This window comes from Mastigoproctus giganteus, chromosome 9 (genome assembly GCF_048544385.1).
Source record: "Mastigoproctus giganteus isolate SK-2022 chromosome 9, ASM4854438v1, whole genome shotgun sequence".
NCBI classification, from domain to species: Eukaryota; Metazoa; Arthropoda; class Arachnida; order Uropygi; family Thelyphonidae; genus Mastigoproctus; species Mastigoproctus giganteus.
In genome coordinates, this window is record NC_143583.1 from 138,934,497 (window position 1) to 138,955,466 (window position 20,970).

At 36.5% G+C, this 20,970-nt stretch overlaps 1 protein-coding gene across 4 annotated transcripts in view; it reads left to right on the forward strand.

The window, feature by feature from the left end:
* The window catches only part of LOC150080768 (plexin-A2-like), a 1,384,718-nt gene that overhangs the window by 1,358,611 nt on the left and 5,137 nt on the right, over positions 1 to 20,970 (forward strand). The window lies entirely within an intron of this gene.

The following is a 20,970-nucleotide window of genomic DNA, read 5'->3' on the forward strand; positions in this document are numbered from 1 at the left end:
TCATGGAATTTTATATTTAGTTCTTTTAGATAGATTTGCAAAGAGCCGTTCCAAATTTCATTAAAATCAGACAAATAGAAATCTGGCAGTTAATTCTTTTCTTTTCGTACATATCACATAGACTGTGCATATAACATATATTGTAGCTGAAGCACTGGAAATATTGTTTACTGCTATGCACTGAATAGAGGAATGAATGGCCAATAGGGCAAATGCACAGAAATTAAATGTCCTCAGTTTGTTTGCTCATAAGTCATTGCTTTTTGAGGAGCTTATATTTTTTATCTTTACCAAATATATAAATCATGAATTCCTAATATTTGCTTATTATATTAATCATAGCAGAAACACAATTTTATTAAAATTCCTTCTGAATTTTAATAAAAAATGAAGTACATTACTAAAAGTTGAGTAAACGGTTATGTTGAAGTTTGTGAACTGAAATGAAAACAATTGCTTTTATATATTATTGGTTAATTAGTTAGTGGTAACCCCTGCATTACTTCTTTAACGAGCAACTTCATTATTTTCTCTGGAGAAGGGGTCAAGCTAACAGGTCTGTCATTATGCTTGTCACCTTTTGATTCCCCTTTGTGAATTGGGAATACATCCAGTCCCTTAATATAATTGGATAGATCTCATCTACTCCAGGTGCCTTGTTTATGTTTAGCTTCAACAGTTTTGTTTCCACTTTCCTTTCCTTTCAGATATCACAAAATCCCTGTTAGATTTGATAAATGTATAGCACCCCGTTCCCTAAAGAATTCCTCATGTGTGAATGCATATAAAAAATACCTATTCTGTTTATCAGAAACCTGAGCAGAATTTGACAGTCAACAATTAAGCCATTGATATCAAAAGGAGCTTGAGCAGATTCATCCCCTTGTTTCTAGTGTTTACTTAAATAAAGAAGTCTGTTTGTTTTTCTTTGCATTCTTTGCCAAAGACCTCACATAATCTGCCTTAGCCTCCTTTGTGACTTTATTGCAGACTAATTTATATCTACTGTAAGGCTTTTGTATCACCAGATAATTTATATGCATCTCATGCATTTTTCTTCTGTTCCCTGAGTCTTAGTTCATCTTACATCCATTTAAAAACTAAGATCACTATAGTTACCTTTGAAAGGGAGTCTCATAATGTTTTTTATACAATGTTATAGTTACCTTTATGAAAGCAAAAGCCCTTCCATTTACCCTTGATGTTAGTCACATTTTTAGGTTGTTGTTGTTGTTTGGTTTTTAGGAGCATTAGCAACTAAGGCCATATTGCTCCGGGGATATGCAGTGGTCATTGCCTGACCTTTCTGCATACTCCGTATTTGGTGGTCACGGGCTCGAACCCCGGTCCAAATCAAGAAGCGTGTGCTACGCACTGCTGCTCCTGCCCACCTGGCTACGGAGGCGCCACACATTTTTAGGTGATTCCACTTCAATATGCTGAGATCACTGCCACTCAATGGATCTTTTATCTGCAAATTCTTAATGCATGAAGAATCACTACTGATAACTGATCAAGAGTGTTGCTTTCTCTATCATGTTGTCATAAAATACAATGATCCAATAAATCCACATAAGTCTTGCTAATGTGTGAGTGACACAAGTTCCAGTCAATATCTGGAAAGCTAAAATCCCTCATTATAAGACAGTCTGATTTTCTGACCCACTCTGTCTGTCTGTCTGGTTTGTTATAGTCATCTTAGTCATTAGGCCTATAATTAACTCCTCTTTCTCTCATTTTTGTTTTTCCGGTGCTGATCACATCAAACTGACATTGCACATGGCCACCCATGTATCTAAATGTGCTGTCTTAGATTTTATGTGCTTCTTAAGTAAGGGCATGACCCCCCTACCCCTTCCTGTCTGTATTTTCTGAATGCATCTGTACTCTGTGTTCAAATTCTGTGTCCTTATGTCTGAATGACACCAAGTCTCCTATATCCCTGCACCCCTTTCTGCATTTAATGACTTGACAGCACTTCAAATTCTTCAAATTTATTTACTATGCTCCTAGCCTACATGCAAATATATGTGCAACTGTTTTTACTCTTATTAACTCTAACACAGCCCATGAAAACCCCTAACAAGCCTTAATCTCTGACACCTTGTTTTTCCAACTGTTGCATGTTCCAGTGGAAGCAGTGCAAGAATCACTTACACCTCTGCAGCCGCTGTTAATCTGTTATGTTGTGTGTTCTTTGCACCCTTTCTATTTAAGCATATCCCATCCCTGTAAAAACAGTCTCTCTTGTTAAAAAGCCCATGAGCCTTGCATACTATTCTCAGATCTGAATTGCCATGCCAGCAATGGAAAGAGATACAATGATTAAAGGCAAAGATGCAATGATTAAAAACTGAACATATACCAGGAGGCAGTAAAAACAATTAAACTTATAAACAGCAACAAACCTTTATATGCTCAGAAGGTTTCAGGATGTTCCATCAGAACTCAAACTGAAATGATCATTGATTCCAAGGAGTCATTTCTATAATCGCACGCTGTTTATTAAGTCCACAAAAGCCCACACATTAAGACTATCAGCCAGCTATCACTCCTATATCAATAACTCCTCTACTTCTTGGGATACTGGGGGATGCACCTTGCTCCATCTGTATTGTGCACTTGTGCAATAAAACTTAAATTATAGGTCCCAGGTATATGCATCTGCTAGAAACAGGTACTCGATGGCTGCAGCATTTCGAACATCTCCTGCCCAGAGTCTGTGGAAACAAATGACCTCTCTACAGTGCTTTCAAACTGAAATTCCTGATAGCACATCCCATATGAACATCTGTTTCTGAGACATGATGGGAAATCTTGTATAAAATCCATCCTTTTGGTATTCTTGTCCAAGAGCTATTCCAGGGTGGTAGACTAAAGTTGCCCAGTCACCAAGACAACCCATTTCACCCTGGTGTTCTCGTATTCCTGCTTATGATTTCTATCTCAAGAAAAAAGAAGTGGATGAAGTGTGATACTCTGTTGTCTGCATGTGGCTCTATTTAGCATGCTGAACTGGACACTGACTTTTTGAGAGTTTATTCAGATGGCTTGAAGTCAGAATTACTTGTTAGATCTGCTGCTGTCTTTCCAGATGTGTCAGTATCTGAGTACATTCCTCATAAGTGCAGCATATACACTGCAAAGCTGCATTCTAAAACATTAGCCTTGGATCACATACACACCTATACCTACCAATATTGTATTATACACAGATTCCTTAAGTGGATTATACTCTGTCTCAGGTTCAGCTGAAGATACTTTCTCTGTCTCTCTCTTTCATACAGACTTTGGGTAAATAATACACAATACATTATGCTCCTAATGGCAATATTTATGTATGAACAGACTACAGATTAATTATAACAGAACACGGCAGTCTGGTCTTTGCTGATATCAAAGTTGTGGAAGCTTTTTCAGCTTGGCTGTGCATAGGATATAGTCATCTTACACATTCCTTTCTTCTGATGGCTGAAGATCCTCCTATGTGTGAACTTGTGACACCATTCTAACAAACAGGCACGTTTGATATATGGATTTCATTTGTCTACGACTATTGTTTTAGTTCTTTTAACTGTTTGAATGAGTCCTATACACTCATTCACATTTTATCTGACAATGAAAAGGTCTCAAACTGTTTCTAAAAACTATAAACATATATCATCGTATATAATTTTGTTTTTTAAATTTTACACATGCACACACTTTTTCACATAGTCATGTTTTTATTGATGTTTCCACTTTTGTTTATATATTTTTTGGCATGGTAACCTATTTGTAGGTTACTTAAGCCAATTAAAAAGTCTTAAAGTTGGACTTGCACATCATGGTCTGGGTTGGCAATACCATAAAACATTTCATTCATACATCCTGTATTTAATTATTTAATTGGCAACAAGTTTACTCTTCATTTCTGTTAATCACAGAAAATGAAAATTAATTAAAATCAAATGTACCTAAAATGTGATTCATTGCTATCATTACTTAATTTGTATGTATATAGTTTAAGATTAACCTTCTTTCCATAAAAATTGTTTTAAGTGAATATTCAGAGTTTTATCCAATTTATATTACATTATAGAATGAGCACATTATAATCGCAACAGAATGAATAATAGAACAATACTGCATTCTTAGCTGGATCAATTTTAATGAAAATTCTGATACTTAAAATAATTTGGAAAAAAATAGTCATACATTTCAGATTTTTATTTGGGCCACTTCTTCAGTAATAGAAATAATCTAATTAAGCATTGCTAATTAGCATTAGTTGAGGCATATGATGCAAGAAAGCAAGCTTATACAGCATCAGCCAGAAAAAAAAAAAAAAAAAACCCTTCCCATTTCATCCATCTGGTCATTCCAAATGTTTGTCTAGTTCAGCCTTAAATTTATTTAAGCTATCAACTTCCAGAACAACAGATGGAAGTCTGTTCCAGCAATCAGCTACCCGCTGGCTAAAGGCAAACTTCTGCACATCTATTCTACAACTGTCTTTCCTCAGTTTGAATCTATGCCCCCCTCAGGTTCTTAATTTGGGCAAGTGGAAGTATCCCGTCAACATTGAGCCTGCTCAAACCATTCAAAGCCTTGATCACCTCCCAGGTGCCTAGACTCCAGATACTGCAACTTGCAGAACTTAAGCCTTTCTTCGTAAGTGCACCCCTTTCTTCCTCTCACCAATCTCTTTGCCCTTCTCTGTACTCGTTCTAGCAACTCAACATCCTTCCTAAAATGAGGCCTCCAGACCTGTATATAGTACTCAAGGTGTGGCCTGATCATTGCCTTATACAAAGGGATAATCACCTCCTTGTCTCTTCTAGTAAAATTCCTATACATCATTGACAAAACTCCATGACCTTCTCTATATAATAATACTATAAAGTAACTGGAATTTAGCTAAACTATATCTTAATGACATCACCTCTGTGACAGTATAGTAGTTTTTCTACTTGTGACTCATTTGGAGATGTCTATGTTCATATGTTGTCTGTGTTGGGAGAAATCCTTAAAAGACTCATCTGGGGCTGTAATTATGTGATCTCATGCAAAAGAATTAGAATTCCTTCTGTGAATTAATCCAGGTTTTCAGCCCACACAGCACTCATCAGTCCATGAGCATCTGCATATGGGCAAACACGCATGCACATTGTTGAAAAACATAATACACAGCCATATAGCCTAAGATCATAATATGCTGTAAAAACAACAGTTACATATAGAGTTAAATTCTAGCTATTTTAGCATTAACATGATTTAAATATGTTAGTTTTTCACTAAAGAAGGATCCAAAAATAGACCTGAATGTATAGCTGTTTGTTTCCAAATTATTTTATGTAATTATTGAAATTTGCATTAAAATTGGTCCAGCTAGAAGTAATGTCGTTTACCATTTATTCACAATAATTTTTCTTTTTGGTACTATTGGGCTGTAAAATTATATTCGATACTTAAAAATCTTATTTTTGAAATGAAAAAAAAAAAAAATTTAAAGTCACCTTTTAGCATTTTGACATACATACAACTTCATTAATCCCTATATTTCTTCAAATGTTGGCAGAATTATTCTTAAATGGCTGTTTTGATTTTGGACTAAAGATATGAATGCCACAGGGTGACAAATATGATTGTATATAGGCATGCATTATCAGATTACCAGATGGAAATGATTCTCCAGTTGTTGGTCCCAGTACCAAGCAATTATGATTGGGAAATTTGCAGTGCACCCTTAAGTTAGATTTATTGTGAATTATTATTTCTTTTTCACTTACAATGTTATTATGCATCCCTTCACTCAATATTGCTGCATCCCTTCACTTTCAATGCTCCTTTTGCCCACAATATTGCTGCATCCCTTCACTTTCAATGCTCCTTTTGCCCACAACATTGCTGCATATCTTTTCACTATGCTTGATCTCAGGCAGCACCACTCTATCTCCACATGCTGGGACTGAAAACCTGAGTAAAAGAGTATCCCCAGAACTAAAGGAGCAGAATTATGAGTAATGTAAACAATTCTCCCTCCAGGTCCTTGAATACTCCACCTCAGGAGGCACTGAGAAAACCACCTCTACCAAAATACAGAAGAGCAACACTAATCTATCAATAATATCCGGTGCCTCTGTAGCCAGGTGGGCAGGAGCAGCAGTGCGTAGCATACACTTCTTGATTAGACCGGGTTTCGAGCCCGTGACCACCAAATACAGAGGATGCGGAAAGGTCAGGGAATGACCACTGCATATCCCCGGAGCAATATGGCCTTAGTTGCTAATGCTCCTAAAAACCAAATAACAAACAACAAACAAACATCAATAATATCCCTGTTCCTTTTTATACATTTAACAGGGGAAGCAAATAATTGGCAGGATGTCTCCTTTCCTAATCCAAAAAAACAAGATGGAAGGGTTGTCAAGACCCCTGAAGTGCTTTAATTCAGGTAATACTCTTGTAGAAATCATAAGCACTAAGTATTCAGAATGGCTACTAAAAGTCACAAACTTTGGGGGAATGCTGATTGTTCTTACTCTATACAAAATCCTGACTATGATGTGTGGTGTAATATCTACATGGACTTCCTTCATGTACCATATGAAGAAATTGATCTGAGCTGAGAGAGCAAGGAGTAAAATGAGTTAAACATCTCAGTATATAGAGATGGAATGCTAACACCTACTTACCCATTTCCTGACTTAACTTCTACAGCCTTCAAAATCGGTCAAAGCAGGATACCTTAACTGTCCAGTAAGAATGTATATTCCAAAATCCCTTAAGTCATTTTAAATGCCACAGGTATAGTCACTCGCAAATGACCTGCTGTGGTGCTTCTGTCGAGATCATGAAATGAAGGTTGCCCATCTGGAAAAAAGAGGCAGAATATTCTGCTTATTACCAAACATGTATGAGATGGAAGTGCATATAAAGAATTTACAGATAAAGTAACCACTAGGTTGCAGTGATCACAGTGTACTGAAGTGGGATTTACTTAAAGATATATCATTACCATCAGAGGTAAAGGGGAAGCGTTTTTGCTTCTGTAAAGGTGACTACAGTGGTCTCAGACAGTTTTTAAATTCTGTACAGTGGGAGCAACTGATAAGGTCACCAACAGCAAATTCTAAGTGACTAATCGTGGAAGCTACTAGGCTTTTCATACCTATTAATAAATATTGTTCAATTATGCCTAAATGGATGTCAGATGAACAAATAAGACTTGTGGCAGTGAAGAAAAATGCATGGGATGCTTATTAGCATTAGTAGAGGCATTTGATGCAAGAAAGCAAGCTTATGCAGCATCAGCCAAAAAAAAAAAAAAAAAAAAAACCCACTTCCACTTCACCCCTCTATTCGTTCAAAATACCTGTCCAGCTGAGCCTTAAACTTATTTAGGCTATCAACCTCCACCACAAGGGATGGAAGTCTGTTCCACCAACCAACCACCCGCTGGCTAAAGGCAAATTTCCGCACGTCTATCCTACATCTGTCTTTCCTCAATTTGAATTTATGCCCTCTCAGGTGATTTTTCTGAGCTAGAGGAAGAATCCCATCAGCATTGAGCATGCTTAAACCATTCAAGGCTTTATACACCTCTATCAGATCACCTCGCTAGTGCCTAGTCTCCAGACACTGTAATTTGCAAAACTTAAGCCTTTCTTCGTAAGAGCACCCCTTTGTTCCATTCACTAATCTTGTTGCCCTTCTCTGTACTCGTTCCAGCAGCTCTACATCCTTCTTGAAATTAGGTCTCCAGACCTGTATACAGTACTCTAGGTGTGGCCTGACCATCGCCTTATACAATGGAATAATCACCTCCTTATCCCTGCTGGAAAAATTCCTGTATATCATTGACAATACTCCATGAGCTACTCTTGCAGCCCGTCTGCACTGCTCAGAGAACTTCATATCTGCCTGCACAACCACCTCAAGTCCATTTCATTCTCTACCACTGTCAGTGTAGTACCACAGAGTTGATACGTTGCTCTGGGGTTGCTGTTTCCCATGTGTAGTACTTTACATTTATCAATGTTAAACTTCATTTGCCACCTCTCAGCCCATCTGCTCAACCTTTCCAGATCCTGTTGCAGCAGCATAGTGTCAGTAGTGTCCTTGACAACCCTGCCAACCTTTGTATCGTCTGCAAACTTGGACATTAAGCCCGATATACCATCATCAATATCATTTATAAATACAGAAAACAATAATGGACCCAACACTGAGCCCTGAGGGACTCCACTAATAACATCAGTCCACGATGAGCAGTGTCCATTGATTACCACTCTCTGTCTTCTCCCCCTCAACCACCCCTTTATCCATAGCAGCAATTTGCCTCCCAATGCCACATTGCTCCAATTTGTTCAGCAGTCTTCCATGTGCAACAGTATCAAAAGCCTTTCTAAGATACAAGTATATAATATCAAAGTTATTCCCTGCATCCAGTTCTTTTGTGACTGCATCATAGTATCCAATCAAGTTGGTCAGGCAAGACTTCCCTTTAACAAAACCATGCTGTGTCTGAGCTATAACTGAAATCTTGTCTAATTGATCCTGCAGTGCTTCTTTAACCAGTGCCTCCATTAATTTTCCTGGAACAGAAGTTAAGCTCACAGGTCTATAATTACTTGTGTCAGCCTTTGATCCTCCTTTGGGAATTGGGGTCACATTTGCACATTTCCAGTCTATGGGTACCTCCCCTGAGTCCAAGGAAGCTCTCATAATTATGGCTAAGGGTTTGCTTACTTCCTTTGCTGCCTCCTTTAATATAACTGGATAGATCCCATCCACCCCGGGTGCCTTTCTTGTGTTTATCTTCAACAGTTTCTCCTCCACTTTTCTCCCAGTTATTTCAAGATTCTGTAGCTTACTGCTAGAGTTGAATACACCTCTGGCATTCCCCTCGCTGAATAACTCCTCATGTGTGAATGTCGATGCAAAATATTCATTTAGTTTGTTAGCTACCTGAGCAGGATCATCAACACTTGACCCATCAATATCAAGTGGACCAATTTGATTCATCCCCTTCCTTCTAGAGTTTACATAAGTAAAGAACTCTTTGCTGTTTTTCTTTGCATCCCTTGCCAAGGATTTCTCGTAATCTGCCTTCGCCTGCCTAACCTCCTTTGTAACTTGGTTGCATATCAACTTGTATCTATCATAGGCTTCTGTGTCATGTGTTAATTTGTATGTATCCCATGCATTTTTCTTCTCTGCCATATGCCTCATTAGTTCATCTGACATCCATTTTGGCCTAAACCTTGAACAATATTTCTTAGTTGGTATGTAAAGCCTAGTAGCTTCCAAGATAAGTTCTTTGAATGCTTCCCATTTTGAATTTGCTGTTGGTAACATCATCAGTTGGTCCCACTGTATAGAATTTAAATACTGTCTCAGTCCATCGTAGTCGCCTTTACGGAAGCAATAACCCTTCCCTTTACCCCTAATGGTAGTTACGTCTTTGAGTAAATCCCACTTCAGCACACTGTGATCACTGCCACCTAGCGGCTCATTTATCTGCAGATTCTTAATGCATGAAGAATCACTGCTGATAATCAAATCAAGAGTATTACTCCCTCTAGTTGCCTCCCGAACATGCTGATGTAGAAAACAATCATCCAATAAATCCACAAAAGTCCTGCTAGTGTGTGAGTAACCAGCCCCCAAATTCCAGTCAATATCTGGGAAATTAAATTATAAATTATAAATTATATCAGGTGAAACAGAAGCTTATGATATATATAAGCTAGTCTGTAATCAAGTCACAAAGGAGATTAGGCAAATGAAGGCAGATTACGAGAAATCTTTGGCAAAGGATGCTAAGAAAAACAGCAAAGACTTCTTCACTTATATAAACTGTAAAAGGAAGGGGATGAATCAGATTGGTCAACTTGATATTGATGGTTCGAATGTTGATGATCATGCTCAGATAGCTGATAATCTTTCTGAGTATTTTACATCTACATTCACACATGAGGAGTTATTAATGGAGGAAAATGCAAGAAGTTTATCAAACTGTAAAAGGGTGCTTAATGATTTTGTAATAACCGAGAGCAAAGTGGAGGCGGAATTCTTGAAGTTAAACATAAGAAAGGCACATTGGGTGGATGGAATCCATCCAGTTATATTAAGGGTGGGCAAAGGAAGTAATCAAACCCTTAGCCATAATTATGAGAGCATTCTTGGACTCAGGGGAAGCTCCCACGGACTGGAGATATGCAAATGTTTCCCCAATTCACAAAGGGGGATCTAAGGGTGACACGAGTATTACAAACCACTCAGTTTAACTTCTTAGTTTAATAGCACAGTCCCCCAGGGTTCGGCATTGGGCCTACTATTGTTTTATATATTTATCAATGATATTAATGAAGGTATATCAGGCTTAATGTCGAAGTTTGCAGATGATAGAAAGGTTGGCAGGGTTGTTAATGACAGTAATGGCGGTGTGCTACTGGAACAGGATCTAGAAATTTTGTGCAGATAGCCTGAGGGTGGCAACTGAAGTTTAACATTGAAAAATGCAAAGTACTGCATATGGGTAGAAGTAACCCCAGAGAAACGTACCAATTTTGTGGTAATACACTTAAGGTGGTAGAAAATGAAAAAGATCTAGAAGTAATTGTGCAGTCAGCTATGAAGTTTTCTGAGCAATGCAGACAGGCTGCCAGAGCAGGTCATGGGGTGTTGTCAATGATATACAGGAATTTTGCTAGCAGGGAAAAGGAGGTGATTATGCCTTTGTATAAGGGAATGGTCAGGCCACGCCTTGAGTACTGCCTACAGGTCTGGAGGCATTATTTTAGGAAGGATGTAGAGTTGCTTGAGTGTGTACAGAGAAGGGCAACAACAACAACAACAACAGCAAACGAAGGGGGTCCTCTTACCAAGAAAGGCTTAAGTTCTGCAAATTGCAGCAGCTGGAGACTAGGCACCTGTGAGATGATCTGATTGAGGTGCTCAACCCTTGAATGGGTTGACCACGCTGAATTCTGATGGTATTGCTCAGATTACGAACCTGAGGGGGCATAAATTCAAATGGAAGAAAGACAGTTGTAGAATAGATATGTGGAAATTTGCCTTCAGCCAGGTGGTGGTTAATTGCTGGAACAAACTTTCATCTGTCATTGTGTAAGTTGATAGTTAAATGGATGTGTGAAATTTTTTTTTTTTTTTTTGGCTGATGCTACATAAGCTCATATGCTTGCTTTCTTGCATCACATGCCTCCATTACTATTACTACTAACTAGCTGTTACTCTAATTTCATTATCCCCAAATGCTTCACCATTGCCAAGAAGAAATGGCAAGGAACAGTTACCACTGAATCAACCTGTTATTCAAGAAGGAATGGTAGATGTGGGAATGGGATACTGATGACTCTGTCTTGGAGATCTTTGTGGAGGGAGATTGCATACCAACATTTTGTGCCCTTGCATATAAGAAATGTCTTTAAAGACAAGTGTTAAGTTAGAAACTGCACCATTATTATTTACAGTGATAGAATGGATGATGAATATACACACAGAGGGATAGCAATCTTTGTTGGCAGTCATGTCCCTCCCTCCAACAGATTTCCCTTACCATCAGTATTCTCCAAGGTGAACTAGATGATCTCATCATGCAATTACATCAGTATCCTTTTTTTTTTTTTTTTTCCATACTCTTAGGTGACCTTAATGGACACAGCTCCTTATGGGATAGTACTGATTTTAATAACAGAGGCCATAATGACCTCTCCATTTTAAATACAGTAACTGGAACCTATCTTCATGTGCGTAAGCAGTGTAAAAACTACCATACCACTACATCTGCCACTGAAGGGGGGGGAAATTTGGGGGACCTGACGGTTGGTTTGGTGTGATAACCAAAGATCATATGGTACCATTTGGCAATCTAACAGTTGGGTTCAGAATTTATAGTTTTGCCTCTGTCCACATCTACTGCTGCTGTAGATCTGTCATGTTCCTCAATCCTTTTTCCTGATTTCATATGGAAGATTACTGATAACCCCCTCTGAAGTGGCCCAGTGATATCTACACTTTAGTTGTAGGAGTAACATGGCATCCCATCAGGATAGCATGATTGAAGTTGAATCAAGTCGATTGGACTCAAACGCACAATAAACTCCGCCAAATAAAACCTGAACCGCAACCGTGGACCTCCAGTTTCCGTATAAACAGGAGAGAGGAAGTAATCTTAACCAGAGCGCGAATTGGCCACAGTCATCTTACTCACGTTTATCTCCTCACAGGTAATGATCCTCCACAATGCACACAGTGCAACTGTCCACTCACAATGAAGCATATTCTTATTGAGTGTACATTATACACCACTGTCCGCCAAGTCTCTTTTAGCTTTCTGCCAAACCTTAAAGAACCTTTGACACTCTGCCACATCATAGGTAACGACGCTAATCTGCTGGAGTTCTTTCACTTTATAAAAAAGATCGAATTATATGATCATTTTTGAGTAATACCACCAAAATCACCATGCATATGTAACATTCATAACGGTGATAGGTGCAATATGGCCTAAGTAGCCCTTGCACCAAAAAACCACAACAACAACAACAAGTCAATTGGACTAAACAGTTAGCACAAATAGATCTGCTTAAAGTCAAGAAGCACCATGTACTATTCTGAAAACATTAATACATCACTAAAAGAGTATCTGACTAAAACATCTTCAGATTCTCCAAATATTTCTAGATGCAGGCATGCCACGTTAAACACTGAAAGAATCACATATAACAATCTGTGGATAGATATAACAACCACAGGAATAAGAGTGATTTTTTTTGTTTGTTTGTTTGTTATACAGTCTTCTTCCCTCATTTAGCAATCAACATAAATCGAAAACCCATCAATATGAAATCTGAATGGATTAACATTTTAAGGACTAGGTAATCAGGAGAATGTCACATAACGATAAGATCATCCAACTAATCTACTCCAGAAATTTTCACCTAATCCCAATTTGAAAGCCACAACCCTTTTTCTTGCAACACCTTAGATATGCCAATGACAGAATGGAGGAATTACCACGTAATCTGATTCCCAGATAATGTAATTCCTCCATACTTATCCCAGACTTTACAAATTGATAAGAAGTGAGACATTCCCTTCACAATAACTTCAAATATTATTCCCATTTGTCAAAGGAGGTGGCATAACAGCTGAATGTTATGGTATTGTTTTCTTCTGTATTGTAATTTTGCAGATAAATTAAAATAGTATGCTTAATGCTGACCAATGTAGTGTTGGTACAAATTCAAACACTCATTATCTGCATGATATAAAAATCATAACTTGAGCTTTTATTGCTTTTAGCCTTTGCCCTTTGTGCTCGGGCAGATTTTAACTGATGAAGATAATATGTATATTGAATATTTTTACCTTTTTGCAATTAATTCACATGCACCAAAGTATGTACTGGTGATCATTCAGCATGCTGATCATACTGGCACATTTTTTATTGTTGCAATTCCCCAGATGCTATAAAACAATAAATCAGCCAACCAATCCTCCAATTTCCTGGTTACTTGCATTTGATGTACAAATGCAGGTGTCTGAAAGTTTCAGCATATCATTTGTTGTGAGTTAATGTTAGGATCTTTAAAATTGTTTAATTTTCTGAAGTCCAACGACTAAAGATCAAGTGGTCAACAGAAAAAGTTATCATAGCTTTTTCTGCAGAAATTTGGGATTGACTTCCCCCTGTGAAGATAAAAGATGCTTTTGTCACTTTTTAATCACTCTACAACAGCAGTTTTTCAGCAGCAATCCTTACCACTAAAACCTGAAATTCATAACTTTTGTTACCTGGGAAAATTCAGTATTTCTTGGTCTTCAAGGGTTATGCACTTCATGTATTTTGTTTTTCATTAATGTGATAGGCAGCTTAGATGAATTTTGGATAGTTTGTAAATTAGTTTGGAGTTAAAATAAACATTTTTTTTATAATTTTTTTTTGTTTGAAACACATATTACGAAATTACTAATTACTCTCTTGATCCAGTAGATCCTCCCCCCCCACAAACACACCTCCACCTTTTCCTAAATGAAAGAGGAGGTCACTTTAGCACTATGGTGCTAGAGTGGCATATTTTAAAATAATTTGAAAATTGCCCATTTCTGCATTCAGTTTCTGTCTTGGAGACACTTTCGTCTCTCCCTTGACAGAGTTAAACTTTCAGCCCTCAAGGCTGCAAGTCTCTTATGCTCGCATTAGAGGTGACACCATTACCAAAAGAATGCTGAAAGTCAGCCTCTCAGTGAAGGGACAAAATTGTTCCCAAAACAAAAACTGAATACAGAAATGTATGCAGTTTCAAATTATTTCAATGCCTGGGTGGAAATATAACTCTGCATTCTTGACTAAATTGCAAAGATTGTATTTACTTATGTATATAAATATTGCAACATGTAAATGTTATTAATTGCTTTTAAAACAAAGAACAATTTTTAAAACTACAAATTAAAACCAAATCACAAATAAAAAAAATAAATAAAACACTGTGATTTCTAAGTGATGAGAAGAAAAAACGAAGCAAAGAAAATTGTAAAAGAGGAAAAGGACAAAAGCTGGATGGAGTTTGCACAAAAATTAGAGGAGGATATTAATGGAAATAGGAAGCAGATATACAGTGGTGGACAATGTTATGGGCTAGGGAAGTTCCAATGAAGTGTAAAAAGCTGATAAATAGGGCAGACTTTCTATTCCCTATTTTGACCTATGCTGCTGAGATGTGGAGGATGAATAAATAGGATACTAGCAGAATCCAAGCAATGGAAATGAAGGTGTTAAGGACTATGCTTGCTAAACCTGAAGAGACAAAATTAGAAATATTGACATTAGAGAGACTTTCTATTCCCAAGAATGACTTGGGAATAGAAAGTGTTTGAGGAAGAAGATGACTGTATCATGTTTGAGATGATTTGGACACATGAAGATAATGAACTCGAACAGAATACCAAGAAGAATGTTTGAGATGAAAATGGACAAGAAGAGGCCGAGAGGAAGACCCCTGAAAAGATGGAGAGATCAGATTAGGGAAGATGTGGGAACAAAAGGAATTGAGTGATAGAGAGAATGATGGAAGATAGAAATAGATGGGAAGCTTTGATTCACCTGACCCAACTCTAGGTTGGAACAGTGAGGGAGATACAGACTTAGTGATTTCTATCTCATCTTTATATTCAATTTAGAATATTGTATTAATTTATTGTTATTATTTTTTTTATTACTGACATAATACTTTAGATTAGATCAGCAGTTTAAATGCACTTTAAACTGTTGAGTATACTGTCGAAGTGAGTGAAAATTATATGTTGGAAAGTGCAAAAATAAATTTAAAAAGTAATAAAATTATAGTTCTTCCAAATTTAGAATTCTACTTTTCTATGAACAGGGATTGTTCCATTAAGGTCCAATCACCTGACCTATGGTGATTAGACCATAATTCCTACACACCTCCATCCATGTTGCCTAAAAACAGAGACTTCTTAGTTAGTCATTAGTTGTCCTCATTACATGTTCCCTCCGCTGTGTTCTGTGTCTTTTAATATCTTCCACTATATTACCGATGCCTAAACATTCTCTAATGGTGTGGTTTGAGATATGGTCTCTCAATGAGGCAAGCGGCCTAAGAAATGTCATTTGTAGTGCCTCCAACTTTCTGTAATCTTTTTTCTTCAAAATTTAGAATTCTATAAGTTGGAATTTTGATATGATCTTTTAATGGAGTATTCCTTAAATAATTGCCATTGAAATCTTAATTTTAAAAAATAAAATAAAGAAAGAAAATGGAGAATTGAAAATTTAACTTCATTGATAAAGTGTATTCCATGATATTGTAGAATATAAATATATAGTGCAGTGACAGTTTTTAAATAGCATCACTTAAGTTCTTACAAATCTGAAGGAAATAACAATACTAAATTATATGTTCGAAATTGATTTTATTTCTGTCAACACATGTATGCAGAGATGTTTTTCAAGAAACACTTGTAATTAACTGATATAAAATCTTTTAACAATCATTTTGCAAGATATTTCTCTCTTGCTTCATCAGTGAAAAATTAACAGAATTAGTAACATAAATTTAAACACTTACTATTTAACAAAAAAAAAAAAAAAACCAGCATAAGTTACTATATCTATACAAATAAACAATTTGTACACTCTGTACACTTTTTCTTGGCATTGTATAATCTACTTGGTTATTTATTTATTATTATTTTTTTTTTGTATGTATTTGGCTAACATTGGTTTTGGTTCATAAGATATGGAAGTTTTTTTTTTTCCCTCTCTCTCTGATGAAAAAAAAAATTCTGCAAACAAGATGAAGTATATTATTGAGCAGCATGTTTTTTTTTTTTTTTTTTTTTGTGAAAAAAAAAAAAAGGTTTTATTTAAGCTGGTAGTTTTGTTACAATACAGCATAGCTCTAAAGTAAATTGTTGTATTTGTTGCAGAAAAGGTCAGAAAAGATCAATAATTATTTTGAAGTTAGTAAAGGAGTTTGAATCGTCTGGTTCATGATGATAATAAGAGGTGCACTGTTGGCAGAAAAATGTATACAAGAATGCCTGAAAATATTGCACATGTACAAGAAGCAATTATTCATACTCAAAGTGAAATGACTGTTGCAAGGGCTAAGTTAAAAACAAATATTCACTTTTAAGCATTGTTTGACAAGACTTAAAACTGTTTCGTTAGAAAATGCTGTTGCAATCCCTGACTGGTGTTGACAAAGGCAATTCACCTTTATTGATTTAATTTTGTCAGTATTTGTAAAACAATGTAAATCACCCATTTTGTTCACAACAAAGCACACTTCAACCTTAGCAGCTATGTCAATAAATAGAGTATGCATGTATGGGGCAGTGAGAACCATAATGCAGTCATGGAAACATCTTTACATCCTGAAAATTGTAAATTGCCATGTGCAATTTTGTCAGCCAGAATCTTCAGACCAGGCTTCCTGGGCAACACTGCTAAAAATTCCAGAATATGGAATGCTGTGCAACTCGTTCAAGATTACTTTATTCCAGCACTTTCAAGTGTAGTAGTGGAAGGAACATTTTAACAATAGTCAATTCTAATTGATAAGATGATATTGGATTGGATGATCTTGTTTACCATAGTCACCAGATCAGAATCCCTATGGTTTTTACATATATATGGAGCATTTGCTTGAATAATAAACTCCTATTTCTTATGTGTTTTAATAACATCAAACCCAGTAATGCCAGTGCAATACAAGGAGTGGTCAATAAGTATTTACACTCAGCTAAAAATATTTGAGTTAGGGATTTGATATTGTATATATATTTACTAAAGTTTCGTAAGTTAATGTATGTTTATTTTATTTTATTATTATTTTATTATTTTTTTCTAGGTCCATCAGTTACCAAACTAGATCCATGAATCAGCAAGAAGTGGTATGTGTATGCTAGAGAAGGTTGTGGTCTGATCTGTTATAAAATTTCTTAATTTGCAAGACAAAGAAGCAAAATAAATCCAGGAGGAGATGAAAGATGTCTATTGGGAAGATTGGTCATCATATGAAACTCTGAAAAATTGGAAAACACAATTCAGGTTTAAGCAAAGCAGTGTGCATGATAACCCAGGAAAAATAAGACCCATCTCAGCCATTATAGCTAAAGTGGAACAACTAATTCTTGAAGACAGACATGGGACTATAAATTTTGTAGCAAATGAAGTGAATATTAGCCATGGGTTTTTTTTTGTTTTTTTTGCACCAAAATGCATGAGTTCCTGCTCCTGCCTAAAGTTGGAGCCTAGTGAGTTCCAAGATTGTTGATACCTCCTCAGTAGCTCCAAAGGAAAGTGTTTGTAAAAAGAATGTCTTTGAAGAGTGAATGTTGATGATTTTTTGATCGAATTGTGATGATGGATACCTCACGTGGCTTAGAAATAAAACAAATGAGAAAAACAACAGAAGCATTCATCTTTGCCAATCCCAAAAAAGTCTTCCACCAAGGATATGTCAGTCTTCTGGGAGTCTAAAGTTACCATCCTTAAGGATTACCTTCCAAAAAGGCAACAGCATTACTGGGAAGTATTATAGAAACCTCCTGGGAAAGTTAAGAGAGGCTGTCAAGTTGAAGAGACCTGGGAATCTATCCAAAGGTGTCCACCTGCTAGCTAACAGTTCTCCTGCTCATAAGGCAGCTCTCACAGTGGACTTTGCAATCAGATGGGGATTTAAAAATTTGCAGCACCTTATCTCCCAACCTCTTAGGAGACTATCCAGCTCTCCTGCTCATAAGAATGCTCTCGCAGTGGACTTTGCAAACAGGTGTGGCTTTGAAATCTGCAGCACCCACCTTATTTTTCTGACCTCTTGCCATCAGACTTCGACCTCTTTCCTAAAAAGAAGAAATCATTATGGGGCCACAGGTTTCAGACTAATGAGGAAAAAATTAATTAAGTTAAAGCCTGGTCTTCTGCATAAAGTGAGGAGTTTTATTCCTGAAAGAGTTTATCCACAGGTGAGAAAAATGTGTACCCCTAAAAGGTAGCTACATGAAGAAGGATCAAATTACCAGCCAAGTTTCAAATTCCTAACTCAGACATTTGTAGGTTTTATTATTATTATTAACCATAGAGTGCAAGGAAGCCTGAGGCTTACGCTGCACTAGACAGAAAAAAAAAAAAAAAATTCTGAATTACCGAGAGAGAGAGAAGTAGAAGGAAGTCACCAAGAAAGAGAAGAATAATGATATCCAGCTCAGGATCCTCGGTGTGCCAAGCCCATTCTCACCAGAAATGAGCCCCAGGAGGTGAGGGTATCATTTATTTCTCCTCTGAACAAGGCCATCTCTTCTATTAGTCACTGTGCCTAGGGACTATGGAAGAAAAAAAAAAAACAGGGGGCCTGAAAAAATTATTCAAATAGAATTCAATGATTTTATTCCAACAATAGATTTCTACAAACTAATTTTTAAATACAGATTTCTAAGATAAATTTTTTCATCTACTTTTTCTGTTAGAAAAATCATTAATGTCATCAAAGTTCTTATTGCAAGTAAGTAAGTGCTGAAATAAGTGTTGTGTAAAAAAATTTAATACCCCAGGGGCTCACAACTGGTGAGTACAGGCTTGGCACACTCAGGCTCCTGAGCTGAATATAATCATTCTTCTTTTTCTTAGTGATTCCCTTCTCTCTCTCTTTGGATAATTCAGAAATTTTTTTTTTTTTTTTTTTGTCTGGTGCACCATATGGCTAATAATAATAATAATACAAATATATAAAAACGCTTTTCAAATTTCTTTAAAAATGAAAAGAAAGCATAGATTTACCAGAAGGGCATTTTGAATGTTTGATGTAATATAGTGAGGCTTCGGAATATCTATGCCCTATGAACATGTAAAGACTCACATTTTCTTTTCTCATTCCTCCTTCCTGATCCACAGCCTCCCATTACTGTCAGACAGCAATTCTTTTTTCTCTGTGTTAAGCGTTTCTTCTAATCTCTTAATACATTCCAGATGACGTAATATATACATCCATCAACTCCTCTCTGGCTTTTACCCTCATCATCATTATCCTATTAGTACGGTATTCAGTCTTTCTCATACTTCTTTCTTTGACACCAACCACTTCAATATCATTCCATCTTGCTCTTCTGTACCAAAAATATAAACACTTAAATCCTGAATTTTAAAGTTCCTCCTCACGTGTTTCTACCACATATCCATCTCCCTTTTAAGTTTTCCAATATTCCTTTGTTCTCCATCATCCTTCAATTTTAGGTTTTTTTTGTTTTTGTTTTTTTCATTTATTTATATATATATATATATATATATATATATATTCTGGAAACCCCAAACATGAAAGGTATTAGAATCTATAGTACTTAGAACTGTGCATGGGTTGAAGGCTGAGAAGAAGAAAGTAGATACTTTTTGACATTAAACTTGAATTTCTGTAGATTGCACTTTTCAGGAAATAAGTGTGAAGTGAGGTTGTTTCAGAAAATTAAAATTTAAGGAATAAATGAGGAAAAGGAAAAGTTGGTTCTGTGAGCTTGCAATTAGACAGTAAAAGCGTGTGTTTGGACTGGTTTGGAAGAGAGAGAGGGGGAATTACAGAAGCCATTTCAGAAGAATAGTGCACATGGAAGTATCAATAGAAAAGGCATGCAGAAGAAGCAATGGCTATGAGACAGAGTGAAGAGACTTTGTTAGAGAAGAGTCATTAATTAACCTAACTGCTAGTGCCTCCATGGGCAGGAGCAGCAGTGCGTAGCACACGCTTCTTGATTAGACTGGGGTTTAAACCTGTGACTACCAAATATGGAGGATGTGGAAAGGTCAGGGAATGACCACCACCTATACCTGGAGCAATATGGCCTTAGTTGCTAATGCTCCTAAAAAAAAAAAAAAAAAAAAAAAAAAAAAAAACCAAACTGAACCTAACTGCCATCCTTTGAATGGAATCTAGAAGCCTGAGAGAGGTTTTGGAGGCACTACTCCAGATGTGGGAACAGCATTCCATAGTAGGGTGGATTTACAATTTGTACAGAGTGAGCAGTGTTTGGAAGGAAAGTAATGTTGAGAGAAAGAGAAAATCCAGTTTTTTAGTATGCAGAGGAAGCAATACTTTGATATGCTCATGCCAAAAGAGATTAGAGGTCAGGATAATCCCTAATAGAGATGTAATCTTGTTTAGAAATCTGAGTGTCATTGAAGGTAAGCATAAGAACAGAAGAATCCTTTTTGCAAGACATAAAACAGGACTGAGATTTAGAAGGATTCAAATCAACTAAAGTTATCATTGCCTCATTGCAGAAATTACATGGAGATCGCATTTAAGGAATGTGTTGTGGATATTTGAGAAGTTAAAGCTATTTGTTAAGGGCAAAGTTTCTCAAAGTGGAAGGTGCAATGCAATGTGCTATCATCAGCAAACTATTTCCAGTCAATGGAGGAAGTCATTAATATACAAGAGGTAA